Genomic DNA, 18848 nt, shown 5'->3' on the forward strand with positions numbered 1-18848 from the left:
GGTGTGTGGTTTATTCCCATAGGCAAAGAAGCACTGTCTAGTGAAACAAATCAGCATTCGGTTGATGACAAAGCCAGGGACCTGAGGGTCTGCAGATCAACTATTTGTCTCAGTGTTCGTGTCGTGGGGTGAGAAGCCAGAGACTGTTCTGCAGCTCGAAGAGAACGCAAACATTCTCGGTATTGCACCTCTCTGTCTTTTTTCAATCGAGAAGAAAGTAAAATGCATTCTCCCCGAAATACCGCTTTGTGCGCTTCCCACAGGTTTCCCGCTGAGGGTGCAGTTGGGCCAATGGACGCGTGAACCAGGGATCTTAGGGCCATGACATTGCCAAATAAATAGTCTATCCTGGTATAAGTAACATGAGGAGGAGAGTAAAAAGTGTATTGGTGTGCAGTAGGGTTATCTACTCTCCAGAGGTCGTAAAGAGAGTGTGTGCGAATGAGCCTTCGGAAGCCTCTGGAGAGACGTTTACATTGGCTAGATGGGGATGTCGGGGGTGGTGAGTCTGTCAAAACAGTCTGAGAAGGAGACATTAAAGTCTCCCCCATCAGCTGTACCGAGCCTCGAACAGTAGAGAGGGTGGAGAGAAGAGAAGAAAGGAAAGTGAGTTGACCAGAGTTAGGAGCATAGACTGTGCAGAGCTGCAGACTCACCCCATGTAAGGTGCCCTGAAGGATGAGGAACCATCCCAGGGGGTCAGCGTGCACTTGGATGGGGCAAGATCTGGATATCAGTATAGCGACTCCCGCCGACTTGGAGCTAGCAGAAGCCGAATATGTTCTGGCGGACCAGTGCTTGGCGAATGCAAAAGAGCCATCGGAGGTCAGGTGTGTCTGCTGTAATAAAACAATGTCAGCTTTGGATCTATGGATTTTCCTCAGGTAATATGTCTCTTAAGGTTGGAGTTGAGACCCTTTACATTTAAGGACATAATCTTAGCCATGGGGAAGAAGTGAAGAGGGGCCACACTGGTTATAGCTAAAGGAGGCAAAAAAGTGGGCCCTAAGATCATGTGCCAGGCTACTCCTCACAATATCCCTTGGAGCACAACGTTGGTAGGGGACAGTCACAAAGAAGAAACATGGAGAGAGAGGTAGAGGTGGAGAAGCTATGTAGAGACTATTGAGAATAGTATGAAAACAATGAAAACAACAATTCAAGAAAATAATTTGCGACAATAAAGGCATAGTACAAATAAAACCCTTATGTCCGTGGACTTCAGCTGGGAAGAGGCGGACAGAGCCACAAGTACAGCCAACCGAAGGTTGCTGAGCCAAGTACAATGAATCCACCGGGGGAAGAGTAGCTTGGACCGCTCAGCCACGACTTAAAGAGTTTTTGTCACCAGAATTAACCCTATTAAACTAGCTGACATTAGCGATGTGCTAATGTCAGCTGAACCTAACTAGTCTATTCCTACTTTATCTATGCCCCCGTTACTCCAGGAATATAACTTTTATAATATGCTAATTAGCCTGTAGGAGCAGGGGGGGGGGGCGTTGCTCCTGCTCCTAGAGGCTCCGTTCTCCCACCTCTGGCCATGCCCTGCTACACTAGATTGACAGGGCCAGGCATCGTTGGTCTCCTACTGCCGGCCCTGTCTGCTGTGTGAATCTTGCGCCTGCGCCGTCCCGTTCAGTATTCGGTGCAGGCGCAGTGAGTGAAGGGCGCTCGCCGGCTGCCAGCTTCCTCACTGCGCCTGCACCGAATACTGAACGGCACGAGATTTCCCCGGCGCACAGGGCCGGCAGTTGGAGGTGAAGGCTGTCTGGCCCTGTCAATCTAGTGTAGCAGGGCGTGGCCAGAGGTGGGAGACCGGAGCCTCTAGGAGCAGGGGCAACGCCCCCCCTGCACCTAGAGGCTAATTAGCATATCACAAAAGTTATACTTCTGGAGTTACAGGGCATAGATAAAAGTAGGAATAGGCTAGTTAAAGGGGTTATCCCACTTAGCAGTTTCATACTTACCTGCTGCCACCGCGCGTTCACTTCCTGGATTCTGGCTGGGGGCGGGCTTCATCTTGATTGAAGTCTTCTCCCGGCCGGGCCGCGCGCTGGACTGAACGCGCACGCTGCCGCGCATGCGCAATGTGACTTATTTCTGGCCAGTATAGTACAGAGCCGGCGTGCGCGTTCGCAGCTCTGTACTATTCTGGCCGGGAAGAAGTCACCGTCGCGCATGCGCGGCAGCGTGCGCGTTCAGGACAGCGAGTGGCCCGGCCGGGAGAAAAGAAGAAGTCTTCTGGGCAAGCGCGACCATCGGGATTTTGCGGAAGAGCGGTGGTCGTAACCAGGGGAGACCGAGTCACAACAATGAGGTAAGTGGGGATGAATTTTCTCCTAATCGGTGGGAATTTGTTAATAAAGTATATTTACAAAAATGATCACTGTCAAATCATTAACAGATTTAACAGTGATCATTATGATGGGATAACCCCTTTAAGTTCAGCTGACATTAGCTAATATACCTTTTTTTCATTTATTTCACTTTAACACAATAATTGCATATTTGAAACAAAAAAGTTTTTTTTTATTTTATGTAGGGGCTAATTTTTTGCGGGATGAGGTGATGGTTTTATTGGTACCATTCTGTGGGACATAAGCCTTTTTGATCGCTTGGCGTTGCACTTTTTGTGATGTAAAGTGACAAAAATTGCTTTTTTTGACACAGTTAACCTTCAGGTGTTGCTATTGTGTTCATTTAACTTTCCCTATTTATAGTTGTTTTTCCCACAATGCTGTGCGGTTTATAGCTTCAGTTGGACCTGTGGATAGCTGATGTTTGGATCTCGGCTGAGCTCCTGGTGCTGCCATAGCTTCTTGGAAGTCAAGTGTTACCTTTCCCTTTGTATTTTGGCTTTTCTGTGTGTTGCATTTCTTTGTTGTTTTGTATTAGACCTTAGGGAGACTCCTGTTCATCCTTCCTATTGGAGAAACAGGATGTCTCTTTCCTGTCATTAGTACCAGGGTCCTTTAGGGTTAGATAGGACTTTAGGTATTCCTGTGTATGAACTCACCTACCTCTGGGGTCTGTTCATACTGGTAGTCAGTCAGAGCTTTGATTAGGGTTTTTCACTAGGAGGTGTCCATCTTCCTTCCCTAGTTTTCAGGCCTTATTTCCTTTTCCCTTTCCCTCCTATGTTTGGTGTGGGGTTTCCCTCCCACACTAGAGCATGACAGAGGTCTTCTGGAGGTAGGAGTCCAGCGTATGGGGTGAGAGGTTCCTGCAGCCACGGGCACCGCTTTAGTGACCTTCCGCACTTTTCTTCCCCCCATATCGCCGCGGGGTGATAGCTTATTCAGCTGGTCTGGAGCCTGGGAACAGCAGAGCTCAGCTCTCACGCTGGCTTCTGACCCCCCCCCCCCCCCCCCCCCCTCTCTTACATTTTTTAATCACTTTAGTCTAGAAAAAACTAGGAGAAAACTAATAGGTGATTGTTTTCTTCAGGCTGGCCAGTCTCATGTATACTAGAGTCATGGATTGTTGTGTTAGTAGCCCCTTAAAAAAAGAGCTGTTAAGAAAATGGAAACACCTCCTGATTCTCAAGTGGGAGTTGGGAACTCCCAATAAACATTAGCTTGTTGTCCTGTCCCCCTAAAAATGTCTGGTCCGTCCAACAATGGAACCCAGAGACTGGGGAACAAAACAGCTGGATACAATAGATTGAGGTTCAAAACTTCTGTACACCAAAGACGGTGGCAAAAAAAAAACAAGTTTGAACTGGAATACAGGCACTGACATTATAATGACTGTGGCCTCTGATGCCTGGTGCACAATTGCACCTAACTGGGAGATGGTTTGCTTCCAGTGAACTCTGTATTGATGAGCCCAGCACTAGACCAGTTGCAGTCTGGTCCGGTGGAGGTATAGGAGGCCCAGTGTTTGCCCTCCTTATGTGTGGAAATCTTTGATGAATCAATGTTAGGTTTGTTTTTCGTCTATCCCGTGTCTCAACAGTGCAGTCTGTCTGGCCCCGTAAAGCAAGTGCCAGCAGGCAGCAGCAAGTACCGTAAATAATTCACTCTTTATTTCTCACCTCAGAAGTTCAGCGTCATTCATGTAAGCTGCAAGCTAAAGGCAAAGTGAGCCTTAGTAAATATATACGCTGGGTGGGGGGTGTTGATTTGGTATATCAGCCTGCTAAAGTGATAGAGGGGCTGTGTGCATGTGTGCTACCTTGCTTAAGTGAGATGGGTGTCCTTCAGGATTTTGGTGATTGGGTTCCACTTATGTCCCCATTCATTGTCTATGGGACTGACAGAAATGGCCACATACTGTCTCCATCAGTCCAATAGACAATGAGTGGAATGGTAGGGCATGGTGAACATAGCTTCTTTCTAAAGGGGATTGATGGTTGTCCCAGCGGTGGATCTATCAAACATTTGTTGTTTATCCTGTTGTTGTTTTTGGGTCAACAACTTGAGGAGTTAAAAATTGATGTGAGCATGGACTAGCTCATGTCTAGATAGAGGTTTATCAATTTAGTTATGTAAGTGTTGCATAGTTTTTATAGCCATATTTGTATTATTTTACTGAGTTACCTGTCAAAAGTACGGTATGTAAAAAACAGTACCATTCTAGAAATCTTTTACCTATTCATCAAAGCATATGCACTCCCTTCTCTAGCAGAGACGTAACACCAGACGAGAAAGGGATACGTTTACTATATGCAATACAAACATCAAGTCATCTTTAGTGTAGTGCGTTAGCTCAGTATTTCTTATATAACTGGAAAATGACCCACTTAAAGGGGTTTGTCCCACCATTACGTGTCATATTCATTGTATAGATCATAAAAAATGAAGCATATTTACCATTTACATGCTGTTAGACATTTAGTCCAGTAAAGAATTATGATATTTACTTACATAGTGTGGCGCCACCTGGTGTTCATATTATATAGCAATAGGCACGTCCATCTACTTAGCTGAGTGCTGCTGGTCACACATGCTCAGTCCCCACAGCATAGTGATCCTCTGTTCAGTGCACCGCTGCCAATAGATTTAGCTTTCTGCAGGGAAGGAATCAATTTCTATTGACTGCTTTGCAATTTACCAGAGAATCACTATGCAGAGACCCGGCTGTGGGGAGAGCGACTGTGCATGCCTAACCAGCAGAACACGGCATGGTAGATGGAGGAGCACATTGCTATACACTTTGAACACCAGGTGGCGCTACACTATAAAAGTAAATGTCATAATTCTACACTGGAAAAACTAGAAAAGACGGCTGGCACTCGCTACGTGGTTGCACATCAAACAACAGTTTATTAATAATTACCCGCTAGTTCAATCATATACATTAGCAGAAATATATACACTTTAACATTAAAATACCTATGTTAAAAGAACCCCTAAAAAATAAATAATAAAAATTCAATGGCACTGGACTGATAGTGTCATGAACCGCACCAAAATGAAATTGTTTGAGACAGTGTAATGTTTCTTTGTCAATTGGCAATAGGTGTCCAATCCGGTGTACTGTCTCTGTAATTGAGGAAATATAGCCAAGTCCGCAAGTTGTTTTAGTTGTTGGGGGATATCAACTCCCTCTCTAGATTTATCATCAATAATTCTTGTATTGCTGGATAATGCAGCCTTCAGTAGTTGGATATATGGTAAATTCACATAGAAATAATATCTTACCAACATACACGCCACTCTGGCCGTCTGATTCAGCCGCGTTGTTCCACTGCTCGCTCTCGGCGTCTCCGCTCTCTGGCGTCTGTCACGTGGTACCCCAGAGATATCGCGGGACTTGGGAGTTTGAGTATGATAGTCTTAGTCCGATACTCCTGTGAGAGCTGTAGGTCGGATGAAGAAATGGAGCGCTCCACTTTGTAAAAAATACTTCAACTTTCATCCATCGTCTCCAGAAACTTGATTTTGACAGGGATATAACGCTAAACGCGTTTCGAGGACTTCAGTCCTCTTCCTCAGTAGCTATATCCCTGTTCTTGAGTCCCCTCCTTTTATACCCTCATGGGTAATCTATAAAAACTGGGCTGGAATCACTTCTTCTTAGCATGCGATTTTTGGTGCGTTTTTGGTGCGGTTTAAAAAACGCATCTGCGTTTATTATGGCATTGAGACCGCCACCTCTCAATTAGTATTAGTATGTCCAGACCATGATCCAAATCATATGTGTCATGTCATAAAATCAATAAACAACAATATATAAAATTTAATATAAAATACCATAAGATAAGCCAGGAGATCAGTAATATATAAATAGATAAGAACCAAATAATGCTATAATTAATAAAGACTACTATATATCCAAGGGCCTCATCCTCTACATATTATACTGATATCTGTCCTCCAATCGTGGTGTTTGTACTGGAGGAGGTTGTAGGTAGCGGCGTGCCTGTCGGCAAGGGGGGACCCCTGCACCGATAAACGGCCAAGCATGGGATCCCCTGTTGACAGAGAGGCACACCGCCTAATCTATAGGAAGCCAAAGATTTCCAGTTCGGCATTTAAGCCAACTGGCATCAGGCTCCCAAAGTTGTAGATTTGCTTGGTTTCTGCCCTAGACATCCGCTCGATATGGTTTCCACCTCTCCAGTGTCTATCGATTTTTTCTAAAGCTACAAAGGACAGACCTGTAGGGTCTTGTCCATGAGCCTCTTTAAAGTGCCTTGAGAGTGAGTGTTTCTCATAACCTTTTTTGATATTGGAAATATGTTCCGATATCCTCACTCACAAGGTCCTTTTAGTCCGTCCAATGTATTGTCTTGAGCACGGGCATTGTACTAAATAAATAACACTCGCAGAATTGCATGTGAGAAATTGATCAATCTCCCACACAAAAGCATTTTGTGTGGAAGACACCCTCTTAGTATTCCTTGGAATTTTTGTGATTTTGCAGCAAATACAATGTCCACATTTAAAAAAGCCTTTCAAATTAGTGAGTCTACCAGTATTTGATGTCACTATCTTTTTAGTTTTAATCGATGGGGCTACTTTTATCCCTAAATTGGCCGCCCTTGTATATATGATTTGTGGTCTGGCTGGTATTAGCCTGCCCATTATTTTATCCTGTAGTAAATGGTGCCAATGCCGTTTAATTATTTCTTCCACCTTCCTTCTCTGTGTCGTATAAGGAAGGATAATCCTGAACTGGGAGTCTGTGTCACTTTGTTCAGCTGTTTTTACAGTTAATAATGAGTTCCTCGGTAATTCTCTCACTTTTTCCAGTGATCCTTCTAATATATTAGTCGGGTACTGTTTGGCCAGGAATTTATCTCTCAGGTGCATTGCTTCTAATTCAAACTGCGCCTCTTCCGTACAGTTCCGTTTTAATCTGCGGAACTGTCCGAAGGGTACATTCAATAACCAATTTGGCAAATGGCAACTCGAATGCAAAATAAATGCATTCCGGGCTGAAGGCTTTTGATATGTCTTACATATATATTTATTTGCTGCTCTCATAATCGACAAATCTAAAAATTCTATTTCTGTCGTATTGGTGCTCTGAGTAAAAACCAAATTCAAGTTATTTGCATTAAGATCTATTATAAAATTATTAAGACTGTCTTGATCTCCTTTCCAAATTACGAGAACGTCGTCAATATAACGACGCCAGAGCACCAGGTTGCCCCCTCTATGTTGATCAATAGTTACCCGTTCCCATTGTGCTAGGAACAGGTTTGCATAGCTGGGGGCAAACCTGGTGCCCATGGCTGTTCCTCTAATCTGTAAGTAAAAACATCCCTCAAAATAAAAATAATTATGTTGCAAGATGTGTTTAATACCTTCTAAAATGAAATCTGATTGTTGTTTCTTTATTGTCTTGTCGCTTTCCAGATGGGCTCTAATGGCTCTTATTCCAGCTTCATGGTCTATTACCGTGTAGAGGGACTTGATATCGAGTGTAGTCATAATCCAGTCCTCTCCCACGTTTAATCCTTCTAATACCTGGATAATTTGTGTGGTATCTCTCAGGTATGATATAGTTGTTTTTACCATGGGTTGTAACCAGGTATCTATATATCTTGATAGATTTGATGTTAGAGAGCCAATGCCCGATACTATAGGGCGGCCCGGAGGACTCTCCATGTCCTTATGTACCTTAGGAAGGCAGTAAAAGACCGGGAGTCTTCCGGGCGTCCCCATAATATACTCTGATTCTTTTTGGGACAAAATACCAATCTGGACCCCTTTCTGACAATATTCTTCTAATTTCTCACTAAATTTCGTTGTAGGATCTGTGTCCAATTTTTTATATGTCAGTTTATCAGATAATTGTCTGTCACATTCCTGTATATATTTTGCGGTATCCAAAATCACGATCGCCCCCCCTTTATCTGCGGGGCGAATCGTGATTTTCTAATTTTTTTGTAATTCTTTAATTGCGGACACTTCTCCATTTGTTAAATTTTTTCTATATACTTGTTTCTCTTTTATTTTTCTGAGATCGGCTTCAACATTTTTCTGGAAGCTACCCATTTCTGGGCCAATTTCATTTCTGGGAAACTTTTTTGACTTTTTCTTTAAGTTCGTATGTTTAAACCTATCTTCTGTTTGTATAGTTGTAGAAATAGGATTTTTGATAAAATATTTTTTTAGGCATATATTCCTCATAAATTTTTGGATCCCGATGTAGGTGTCAAATTTATTTAGTTGTGCGCTAGGTGCAAATTTTAATCCTTTATTTAGAAGAGAACTCTGTGCTGGTGTAAGTGTCATATTGCTCAAATTAATAATGTTGTCCTGTTCAGTGCTATGTGAGTTTACCTGTGAGTCCTTCTTTTTCCTCCCCCTTCGTGTCTTATTGTTTCTGATTGGTGATTGTGATACGTTTGTTGATTTTCCCTCTGAGTGTATGTCGGTGGTGTTCTCTGGTGATCTCTTTGTCCTGGTGGTCGTGTTTGGTGTGGTGTATAATAGGACTCTTCCTGTCTGTGATGGTTGTGATGCCTCAAATTGTATTGGTGTTTCTGTGGTGTTTGTGCCCTCCTGTTGTGCTCCGGTGTCCGTAGGTGTCTGGATTTTACTCTTGGTGAGTGGTGAGGTGGAGTCCCATCTAAAAAAGGCTGCTGCGCCAATGTTTCAAACCTATTTCTAGTTGGTATTGTAGGTTTAATTTGTTCTACAGGGGGTCTATCTCTATTGTCCAATTTGTTATGGTCTTTATATACTGTTTTGGGGACAGAATTGTGTTTTTTACTCTTTTTTATAATAATTTTGGATTCTATTTTATCCAAATTTTTACATATTCTGTCTTGCCATAGATTCATAATGCTATCTTTAGGTAGTGAATCTATTTTTATTTTCATCCTATTGATTTCATCAGTAATATTTCCCAACATTTGTACTCTCCTTTTTATAATTAATTCAACTAATGCCCTTGATTGTATATGTAGGTACAATCAAACACCACGATTGGAGGACAGATATCAGTATAATATGTAGAGGATGAGGCCCTTGGATATATAGTAGTCTTTATTAATTATAGCATTATTTGGTTCTTATCTATTTATATATTACTGATCTCCTGGCTTATCTTATGGTATTTTATATTAAATTTTATATATTGTTGTTTATTGATTTTATGACATGACACATATGATTTGGATCATGGTCTGGACATACTAATACTAATTGAGAGGTGGCGGTCTCAATGCCATAATAAACGCAGATGCGTTTTTTAAACCGCACCAAAAACGCACCAAAAATCGCATGCTAAGAAGAAGTGATTCCAGCCCAGTTTTTATAGATTACCCATGAGGGTATAAAAGGAGGGGACTCAAGAACAGGGATATAGCTACTGAGGAAGAGGACTGAAGTCCTCGAAACGCGTTTAGCGTTATATCCCTGTCAAAATCAAGTTTCTGGAGACGATGGATGAAAGTTGAAGTATTTTTTACAAAGTGGAGCGCTCCATTTCTTCATCCGACCTACAGCTCTCACAGGAGTATCGGACTAAGACTATCATACTCAAACTCCCAAGTCCCGCGATATCTCTGGGGTACCACGTGACAGACGCCAGAGAGCGGAGACGCCGAGAGCGAGCAGTGGAACAACGCGGCTGAATCAGACGGCCAGAGTGGCGTGTATGTTGGTAAGATATTATTTCTATGTGAATTTACCATATATCCAACTACTGAAGGCTGCATTATCCAGCAATACAAGAATTATTGATGATAAATCTAGAGAGGGAGTTGATATCCCCCAACAACTAAAACAACTTGCGGACTTGGCTATATTTCCTCAATTACAGAGACAGTACACCGGATTGGACACCTATTGCCAATTGACAAAGAAACATTACACTGTCTCAAACAATTTCATTTTGGTGCGGTTCATGACACTATCAGTCCAGTGCCATTGAATTTTTATTATTTATTTTTTAGGGGTTCTTTTAACATAGGTATTTTAATGTTAAAGTGTATATATTTCTGCTAATGTATATGATTGAACTAGCGGGTAATTATTAATAAACTGTTGTTTGATGTGCAACCACGTAGCGAGTGCCAGCCGTCTTTTCTAGTTTATGCATATTTCTTGTACTGACTGAGTGAGCAGTCCATCGGCTAGAGCACCCCTACCATACTGAGGAGGGTGGTGAGCTATCCACATATTTTCTATATTTCTATTTTTCTTATCACTCATTTGTGGATTTAGCTCCCACCATACTCAGAATGGATATGTGGAACCACATCGAACTAAAAAAACAAAAAGTGGACACTTTTCTATTCGAAGTTTCACCTATGGATAATACAGAGACCAAATCCGTACATGATATATTTAGAGAATTGGAACATTTGGTTATTAAACAACTGAAACATAACTGGGAGATTAGATCCTTACGTCAATATCTAGACCAAGATAGGATCCCAAAAGGCCTGCAATTGCTGAAAACTCCAGCACAGGATTTATATGGAGAGGAGTTTAACCTTGAATGGGATAAACTCCTACATATACAATCAAGGGCATTAGTTGAATTAATTATAAAAAGGAGAGTACAAATGTTGGGAAATATTACTGATGAAATCAATAGGATGAAAATAAAAATAGATTCACTACCTAAAGATAGCATTATGAATCTATGGCAAGACAGAATATGTAAAAATTTGGATAAAATAGAATCCGAAATTATTATAAAAAAGAGTAAAAAACACAATTCTGTCCCCAAAACAGTATATAAAGACCATAACAAATTGGACAATAGAGATAGACCCCCTGTAGAACAAATTAAACCTACAATACCAACTAGAAATAGGTTTGAAACATTGGCGCAGCAGCCTTTTTTAGATGGGACTCCACCTCACCACTCACCAAGAGTAAAATCCAGACACCTACGGACACCGGAGCACAACAGGAGGGCACAAACACCACAGAAACACCAATACAATTTGAGGCATCACAACCATCACAGACAGGAAGAGTCCTATTATACACCACACCAAACACGACCACCAGGACAAAGAGATCACCAGAGAACACCACCGACATACACTCAGAGGGAAAATCAACAAACGTATCACAATCACCAATCAGAAACAATAAGACACGAAGGGGGAGGAAAAAGAAGGACTCACAGGTAAACTCACATAGCACTGAACAGGACAACATTATTAATTTGAGCAATATGACACTTACACCAGCACAGAGTTCTCTTCTAAATAAAGGATTAAAATTTGCACCTAGCGCACAACTAAATAAATTTGACACCTACATCGGGATCCAAAAATTTATGAGGAATATATGCCTAAAAAAATATTTTATCAAAAATCCTATTTCTACAACTATACAAACAGAAGATAGGTTTAAACATACGAACTTAAAGAAAAAGTCAAAAAAGTTTCCCAGAAATGAAATTGGCCCAGAAATGGGTAGCTTCCAGAAAAATGTTGAAGCCGATCTCAGAAAAATAAAAGAGAAACAAGTATATAGAAAAAATTTAACAAATGGAGAAGTGTCCACAATTAAAGAATTACAAAAAAATGAGAAAATCACGATTCGCCCCGCAGATAAAGGGGGGGCGATCGTGATTTTGGATACCGCAAAATATATACAGGAATGTGACAGACAATTATCTGATAAACTGACATATAAAAAATTGGACACAGATCCTACAACGAAATTTAGTGAGAAATTAGAAGAATATTGTCAGAAAGGGGTCCAGATTGGTATTTTGTCCCAAAAAGAATCAGAGTATATTATGGGGACGCCCGGAAGACTCCCGGTCTTTTACTGCCTTCCTAAGGTACATAAGGACATGGAGAGTCCTCCGGGCCGCCCCATAGTATCGGGCATTGGCTCTCTAACATCAAATCTATCAAGATATATAGATACCTGGTTACAACCCATGGTAAAAACAACTATATCATACCTGAGAGATACCACACAAATTATCCAGGTATTAGAAGGATTAAACGTGGGAGAGGACTGGATTAGGACTACACTCGATATCAAGTCCCTCTACACGGTAATAGACCATGAAGCTGGAATAAGAGCCATTAGAGCCCATCTGGAAAGCGACAAGACAATGAAGAAACAACAATCAGATTTCATTTTAGAAGGTATTAAACACATCTTGCAACATAATTATTTTTATTTTGAGGGATGTTTTTACTTACAGATTAGAGGAACAGCCATGGGCACCAGGTTTGCCCCCAGCTATGCAAACCTGTTCCTAGCACAATGGGAACGGGTAACTATTGATCAACATAGAGGGGGCAACCTGGTGCTCTGGCGTCGTTATATTGACGACGTTCTCGTAATTTGGAAAGGAGATCAAGACAGTCTTAATAATTTTATAATAGATCTTAATGCAAATAACTTGAATTTGGTTTTTACTCAGAGCACCAATACGACAGAAATAGAATTTTTAGATTTGTCGATTATGAGATCAGCAAATAAATATATATGTAAGACATATCAAAAGCCTTCAGCCCGGAATGCATTTATTTTGCATTCGAGTTGCCATTTGCCAAATTGGTTATTGAATGTACCCTTCGGACAGTTCCGCAGATTAAAACGGAACTGTACGGAAGAGGCGCAGTTTGAATTAGAAGCAATGCACCTGAGAGATAAATTCCTGGCCAAACAGTACCCGACTAATATATTAGAAGGATCACTGGAAAAAGTGAGAGAATTACCGAGGAACTCATTATTAACTGTAAAAACAGCTGAACAAAGTGACACAGACTCCCAGTTCAGGATTATCCTTCCTTATACGACACAGAGAAGGAAGGTGGAAGAAATAATTAAACGGCATTGGCACCATTTACTACAGGATAAAATAATGGGCAGGCTAATACCAGCCAGACCACAAATCATATATACAAGGGCGGCCAATTTAGGGATAAAAGTAGCCCCATCGATTAAAACTAAAAAGATAGTGACATCAAATACTGGTAGACTCACTAATTTGAAAGGCTTTTTTAAATGTGGACATTGTATTTGCTGCAAAATCACAAAAATTCCAAGGAATACTAAGAGGGTGTCTTCCACACAAAATGCTTTTGTGTGGGAGATTGATCAATTTCTCACATGCAATTCTGCGAGTGTTATTTATTTAGTACAATGCCCGTGCTCAAGACAATACATTGGACGGACTAAAAGGACCTTGTGAGTGAGGATATCGGAACATATTTCCAATATCAAAAAAGGTTATGAGAAACACTCACTCTCAAGGCACTTTAAAGAGGCTCATGGACAAGACCCTACAGGTCTGTCCTTTGTAGCTTTAGAAAAAATCGATAGACACTGGAGAGGTGGAAACCATATCGAGCGGATGTCTAGGGCAGAAACCAAGCAAATCTACAACTTTGGGAGCCTGATGCCAGTTGGCTTAAATGCCGAACTGGAAATCTTTGGCTTCCTATAGATTAGGCGGTGTGCCTCTCTGTCAACAGGGGATCCCATGCTTGGCCGTTTATCGGTGCAGGGGTCCCCCCTTGCCGACAGGCACGCCGCTATCTACAACCTCCTCCAGTACAAACACCACGATTGGAGGACAGATATCAGTATAATATGTAGAGGATGAGGCCCTTGGATATATAGTAGTCTTTATTAATTATAGCATTATTTGGTTCTTATCTATTTATATATTACTGATCTCCTGGCTTATCTTATGGTATTTTATATTAAATTTTATATATTGTTGTTTATTGATTTTATGACATGACACATATGATTTGGATCATGGTCTGGACATACTAATACTAATTGAGAGGTGGCGGTCTCAATGCCATAATAAACGCAGATGCGTTTTTTAAACCGCACCAAAAACGCACCAAAAATCGCATGCTAAGAAGAAGTGATTCCAGCCCAGTTTTTATAGATTACCCATGAGGGTATAAAAGGAGGGGACTCAAGAACAGGGATATAGCTACTGAGGAAGAGGACTGAAGTCCTCGAAACGCGTTTAGCGTTATATCCCTGTCAAAATCAAGTTTCTGGAGACGATGGATGAAAGTTGAAGTATTTTTTACAAAGTGGAGTGCTCCATTTCTTCATCCGACCTACAGCTCTCACAGGAGTATCGGACTAAGACTATCATACTCAAACTCCCAAGTCCCGCGATATCTCTGGGGTACCACGTGACAGACGCCAGAGAGCGGAGACGCCGAGAGCGAGCAGTGGAACAACGCGGCTGAATCAGACGGCCAGAGTGGCGTGTATGTTGGTAAGATATTATTTCTATGTGAATTTACCATATATCCAACTACTGAAGGCTGCATTATCCAGCAATACAAGAATTATTGATGATAAATCTAGAGAGGGAGTTGATATCCCCCAACAACTAAAACAACTTGCGGACTTGGCTATATTTCCTCAATTACAGAGACAGTACACCGGATTGGACACCTATTGCCAATTGACAAAGAAACATTACACTGTCTCAAACAATTTCATTTTGGTGCGGTTCATGACACTATCAGTCCAGTGCCATTGAATTTTTATTATTTATTTTTTAGGGGTTCTTTTAACATAGGTATTTTAATGTTAAAGTGTATATATTTCTGCTAATGTATATGATTGAACTAGCGGGTAATTATTAATAAACTGTTGTTTGATGTGCAACCACGTAGCGAGTGCCAGCCGTCTTTTCTAGTTTATGCATATTTCTTGTACTGACTGAGTGAGCAGTCCATCGGCTAGAGCACCCCTACCATACTGAGGAGGGTGGTGAGCTATCCACATATTTTCTATAATTCTACACTGGATTTAAAAAACAAAACAAAAACCGCATAAATGGCAAATTCCCATAGGAATAAATGGAGGGCGGCGGCGCATGCGTGGTGCACCCTCTGTCCCCTTGCGGGCTCCATTCTAAGTAGAGGTATCCTAGTGATATATCCCTAATGTCTAAGATGGGAATATCCCTTTCACCCTGTAGAACAAAAACTGCGGACATTTTTTAATAAAGACAAATTAAAAAAGTGGAGACTTGATGAATCGTATACCGCACGAACCGGCTGCTTGCCCTTACGGCGTCTTGTTACTTGGATTTTAACTGAGAGCATAAGATGAAGATTTCATATTGGTGAGTGCCGCTATCGCTGTACATTTTCTCCATTATACATTAGACTTTATATTGCTGAGAACCACCAAAATAATTATCTGGACTCTCTGTGGTTTCCTATACTTCATTCACGGCAGTGACCCGATCCAGCAGCGTCAGTCAGTTTGTGCTTCTTTTTATTACCAAATTGAAAAAGTAAATGTTTAGCCCAAATTAGTAGTATGCTATCCTAAAGAATTGGCCCACAAAGGTGTGCATTGCCTTTAAACCTTCTATTGTAATCGTTCTTCTGTCTGTACTAGTTTAAGGGTCTATTTTGACGTCCGTAGTTCAGGGTCCGCATCCGTTCCACAATTTTGCGGAAAGGGTGCGGACCCATATATTTCAACGTTACGCGCCCCCCGCAAAAAAGATAGAGCATGTCCTATTCTTGCCTGCAATCGCGGTCAAGAATAGGTATTTCTATCACAGGGCCGGCCATGTGCGGTCCGCAAAACACTTGCGGACGTGTAAATGGACCCTAAAATAGAGGATACAACATTGTGGCCCTCAGTCCAAAAGCAGCTGACATCCTGTAGTAATATCATCTTCTACTCTGGTTGTAAATTGAGTATAAATCACACCCCAACAGAGTCCGCACAGACAACTTGCTGCCACCACCTGCTAAGGTCTATGTCTAAGGCCTCGTGCACATGACCGTATGTATTTGGTGGTCCCCAAAACACTGATCCGCAAAAAATATGGATGGCGTCCGTGTGACATCCGTATTGCATCCGTTTTTTGGGGGATCCATTGTTTACATCACATTTTATGCCTCTGTTTGACGTATACGTTACAAAAAATTGTATAAGTTTTTTCTTACAATGGAACTCTATGGTGATCGAATGGCACTGTATGGCATCATTCTGAGGCGTCTGTTTAACGTATACGTTTTTTGTATACGTTAAAAGGATGGGAAAAACGTGATGTGAACCCACCCTAACAATGCCTATTCTTGTCCGCAAAACGGACAAGAATAGGACATGCTCTATCTTTTTTGCGGAACAGCTATGCAGGCATATGGAAACAGAATTTTTTTGTGGACCCTTTGAAGTGAATGGTTCCGCATACAGGCCAGAAAAAAAAAAGGAACGGACCCGGAAACAAAATACGTTTTGTGTGCATGAGCCATAATGGGCACAGATGATAAAAATGACGGACGGGCCTTTTAAATAATAAAAACAAAAGGATATTGGGGGAGATTTATCAAACTAATGTAAAGTAGAACTAACTTAGTTGCCCATAGCAACCAATCAGATTCTACCTTTCATTTTTTTAGAGCTCCTTTGGAAAATGAAAGGTAGAATCAGATTGGTTGCTATGGGCAACTAAGCCAATTCTACTTTACACCAGTTTGATAAATCTCTCCCATCTTGTCTTCTGGCAAAAAACATATTGGGAGAGATTTATCCAAACTGGTGCAAAGGAAGACAGGCTCACTTGTCCATAGCAACCAATCAGATTCCACCTTTCATTTTTCACAGCTCCTTTGGAAAATGAAAGGATCAATCTGATTGGTTGCTATGGGCTGCACCAGGAAATCTACTGTTAAACCAGGCGCGATGTCTTGTAGGCCTAGCTCAGCTGAATGTAAGGATGCCTTTCACTTAGTGACCCATAGCTTCATTGTGGAGAAAGTGTATTTTTTATCCAAATGCAAATGAGCAGTTAAGTGCACCATGGGCGGGTCCAAGCCACTGTGTGCATCCTGCTCCTCCTGCTTCCTCAGCCAGCCCTTTCCCCTCCTTCATTGACAGGGCCTGGCTAGATCACTGTGCAGGAACCTAGCCCCGTCAATGGAGGATAGGGAGGGTCTGGCAGAAGAGGCAACTGGAGCAAGGATGGACAGAGGGGCTTGGACCCGCCCTGGGTGCACTTAACCGCTCATTTGCATATGCATTAAAAATACATTTTTAAAAAAAAGCTATGGATCACTAAATAAAAAAGGGATCACTGCATTCATCTGAGCTAGCCCTGCAAGACATTGTGCCTGGTTTAACAGTAAATTTCCCGGTGACAGACTCCCTTTAAAAGTTTTAGTCACACCATGGAAACATGTAACTAGAGGACAAAATTTTTTACTATTCATTCCTTACGGCTTCTAAAGTGTCAGGTTTTATAATATTTGACAAAGGTTTATAGGGTTAACAATTCTAAATATTTTCCTACCATGGGGTGTGTATTTCTTCCTGAAGCATCAAGGCTTTTACTTTAGAAAGAGCTTCTCAATGTGCAGTCCAGCCTCTGTGCAATGCAATTGTTTTTACCGGAAAAGGAGGAACAGATGGATTCTGCAACCAGTCTGGCAGTATAGTTCCCTGCCCCCGTACAGAGAGAGTCCCATTCTGACGTGTAGCCAGGTACAGCTTTTTATGCCTGTTTGATTGATTTGATAAATGCTCTCTTCTCTGCCTCTATAAAGTGTGATTTTAGGCTAGTGTGAATGTGTGTCCCAGTGTTACAGGACTTTGTGCACACTATTTGTGCCCTTTTATGCTTCTGAAAGAGTGCTTGGGACATTCTGACAGTTGCATCTATCATTAGTCGCTGAGTATACATTAGCCATTCAGGAAAATTAAATAAAAAAAGAAAAACAGATCTGTCTTTTGTCCACTGTACTCTATAGACAGTGATTTTCTTCAGAGCTAAATTAGGACAAATTCTTTTTTTTTTGTTAAAAGCGACATTGTGTAGTCTGGCAATAGCTAATAGCATCAGGCATGATGGAGAAGAGACCTTAAACGCCTGCCTGTCGGATCTGCCCAATTTAAAACAATGCTTTATTTATTTATTTATTTTTTAAATAATATTGTATTGTAAATATTTATGTTCATTCTATCATGCTGTCAATCAGCTTCTTGCCATTATTGCATCAGTTTTCTTTTAAAATCTCTTCCTATTGTAGCAGAAGGAACCATAGAATACAATACAGGGCTCATGCACACGACCATGTGTATATTGCGGTCCGCAAAACACGGATCTGCAAAAAATATGGATGACGACCGTGTGCATTCTGTATTTTGCGGAACGGAACAGCTGGCCCCTAATAGCACAGTCCCGTCCTTGTCCGTTATGCAGACATGTTCTATTTTTTTGAAGAATGGACATAACGGAAATGGAATGCCCACGGAGTAACTATGGTCCGCAAAAAAAACAAAAACGGAATGGACACGGAAAGAAAATACGATCTTGTGCATGAGCCCTTATAATGCACAGTTGACATAATAAAGTTGACAGAGGGCGTTAAAAAAAAAAAAAAAAAGGGAATGCCAGGGTACAGATATTACAGGCATGACAGTGTGACACTTGTAGTTACCGGCTTCTGA

General features: G+C 41.4%; 1 protein-coding gene across 6 annotated transcripts in view; it reads left to right on the forward strand.

The window, feature by feature from the left end:
* LOC120980116 (dipeptidase 2-like) overlaps positions 1-18848 on the forward strand; it is a 138662-nt gene that overhangs the window by 32790 nt on the left and 87024 nt on the right. The window contains exon 1 of one of the 6 annotated variants that reach the window (XM_040408993.1): positions 15482-15504. The exons of 4 other annotated variants lie outside the window; for them this stretch is intronic. The gene's annotated coding sequence lies outside the window, so the exon portion shown is untranslated. Of the gene's footprint in view, positions 1-15481; positions 15505-17781; positions 17883-18848 lie in introns of those variants that run through there. One more of the 6 variants, XM_040408992.1, reaches the window with a different exon arrangement.

This window comes from Bufo bufo, chromosome 10, assembly GCF_905171765.1.
Source record: "Bufo bufo chromosome 10, aBufBuf1.1, whole genome shotgun sequence".
Taxonomy (NCBI): Eukaryota; Metazoa; Chordata; class Amphibia; order Anura; family Bufonidae; genus Bufo; species Bufo bufo.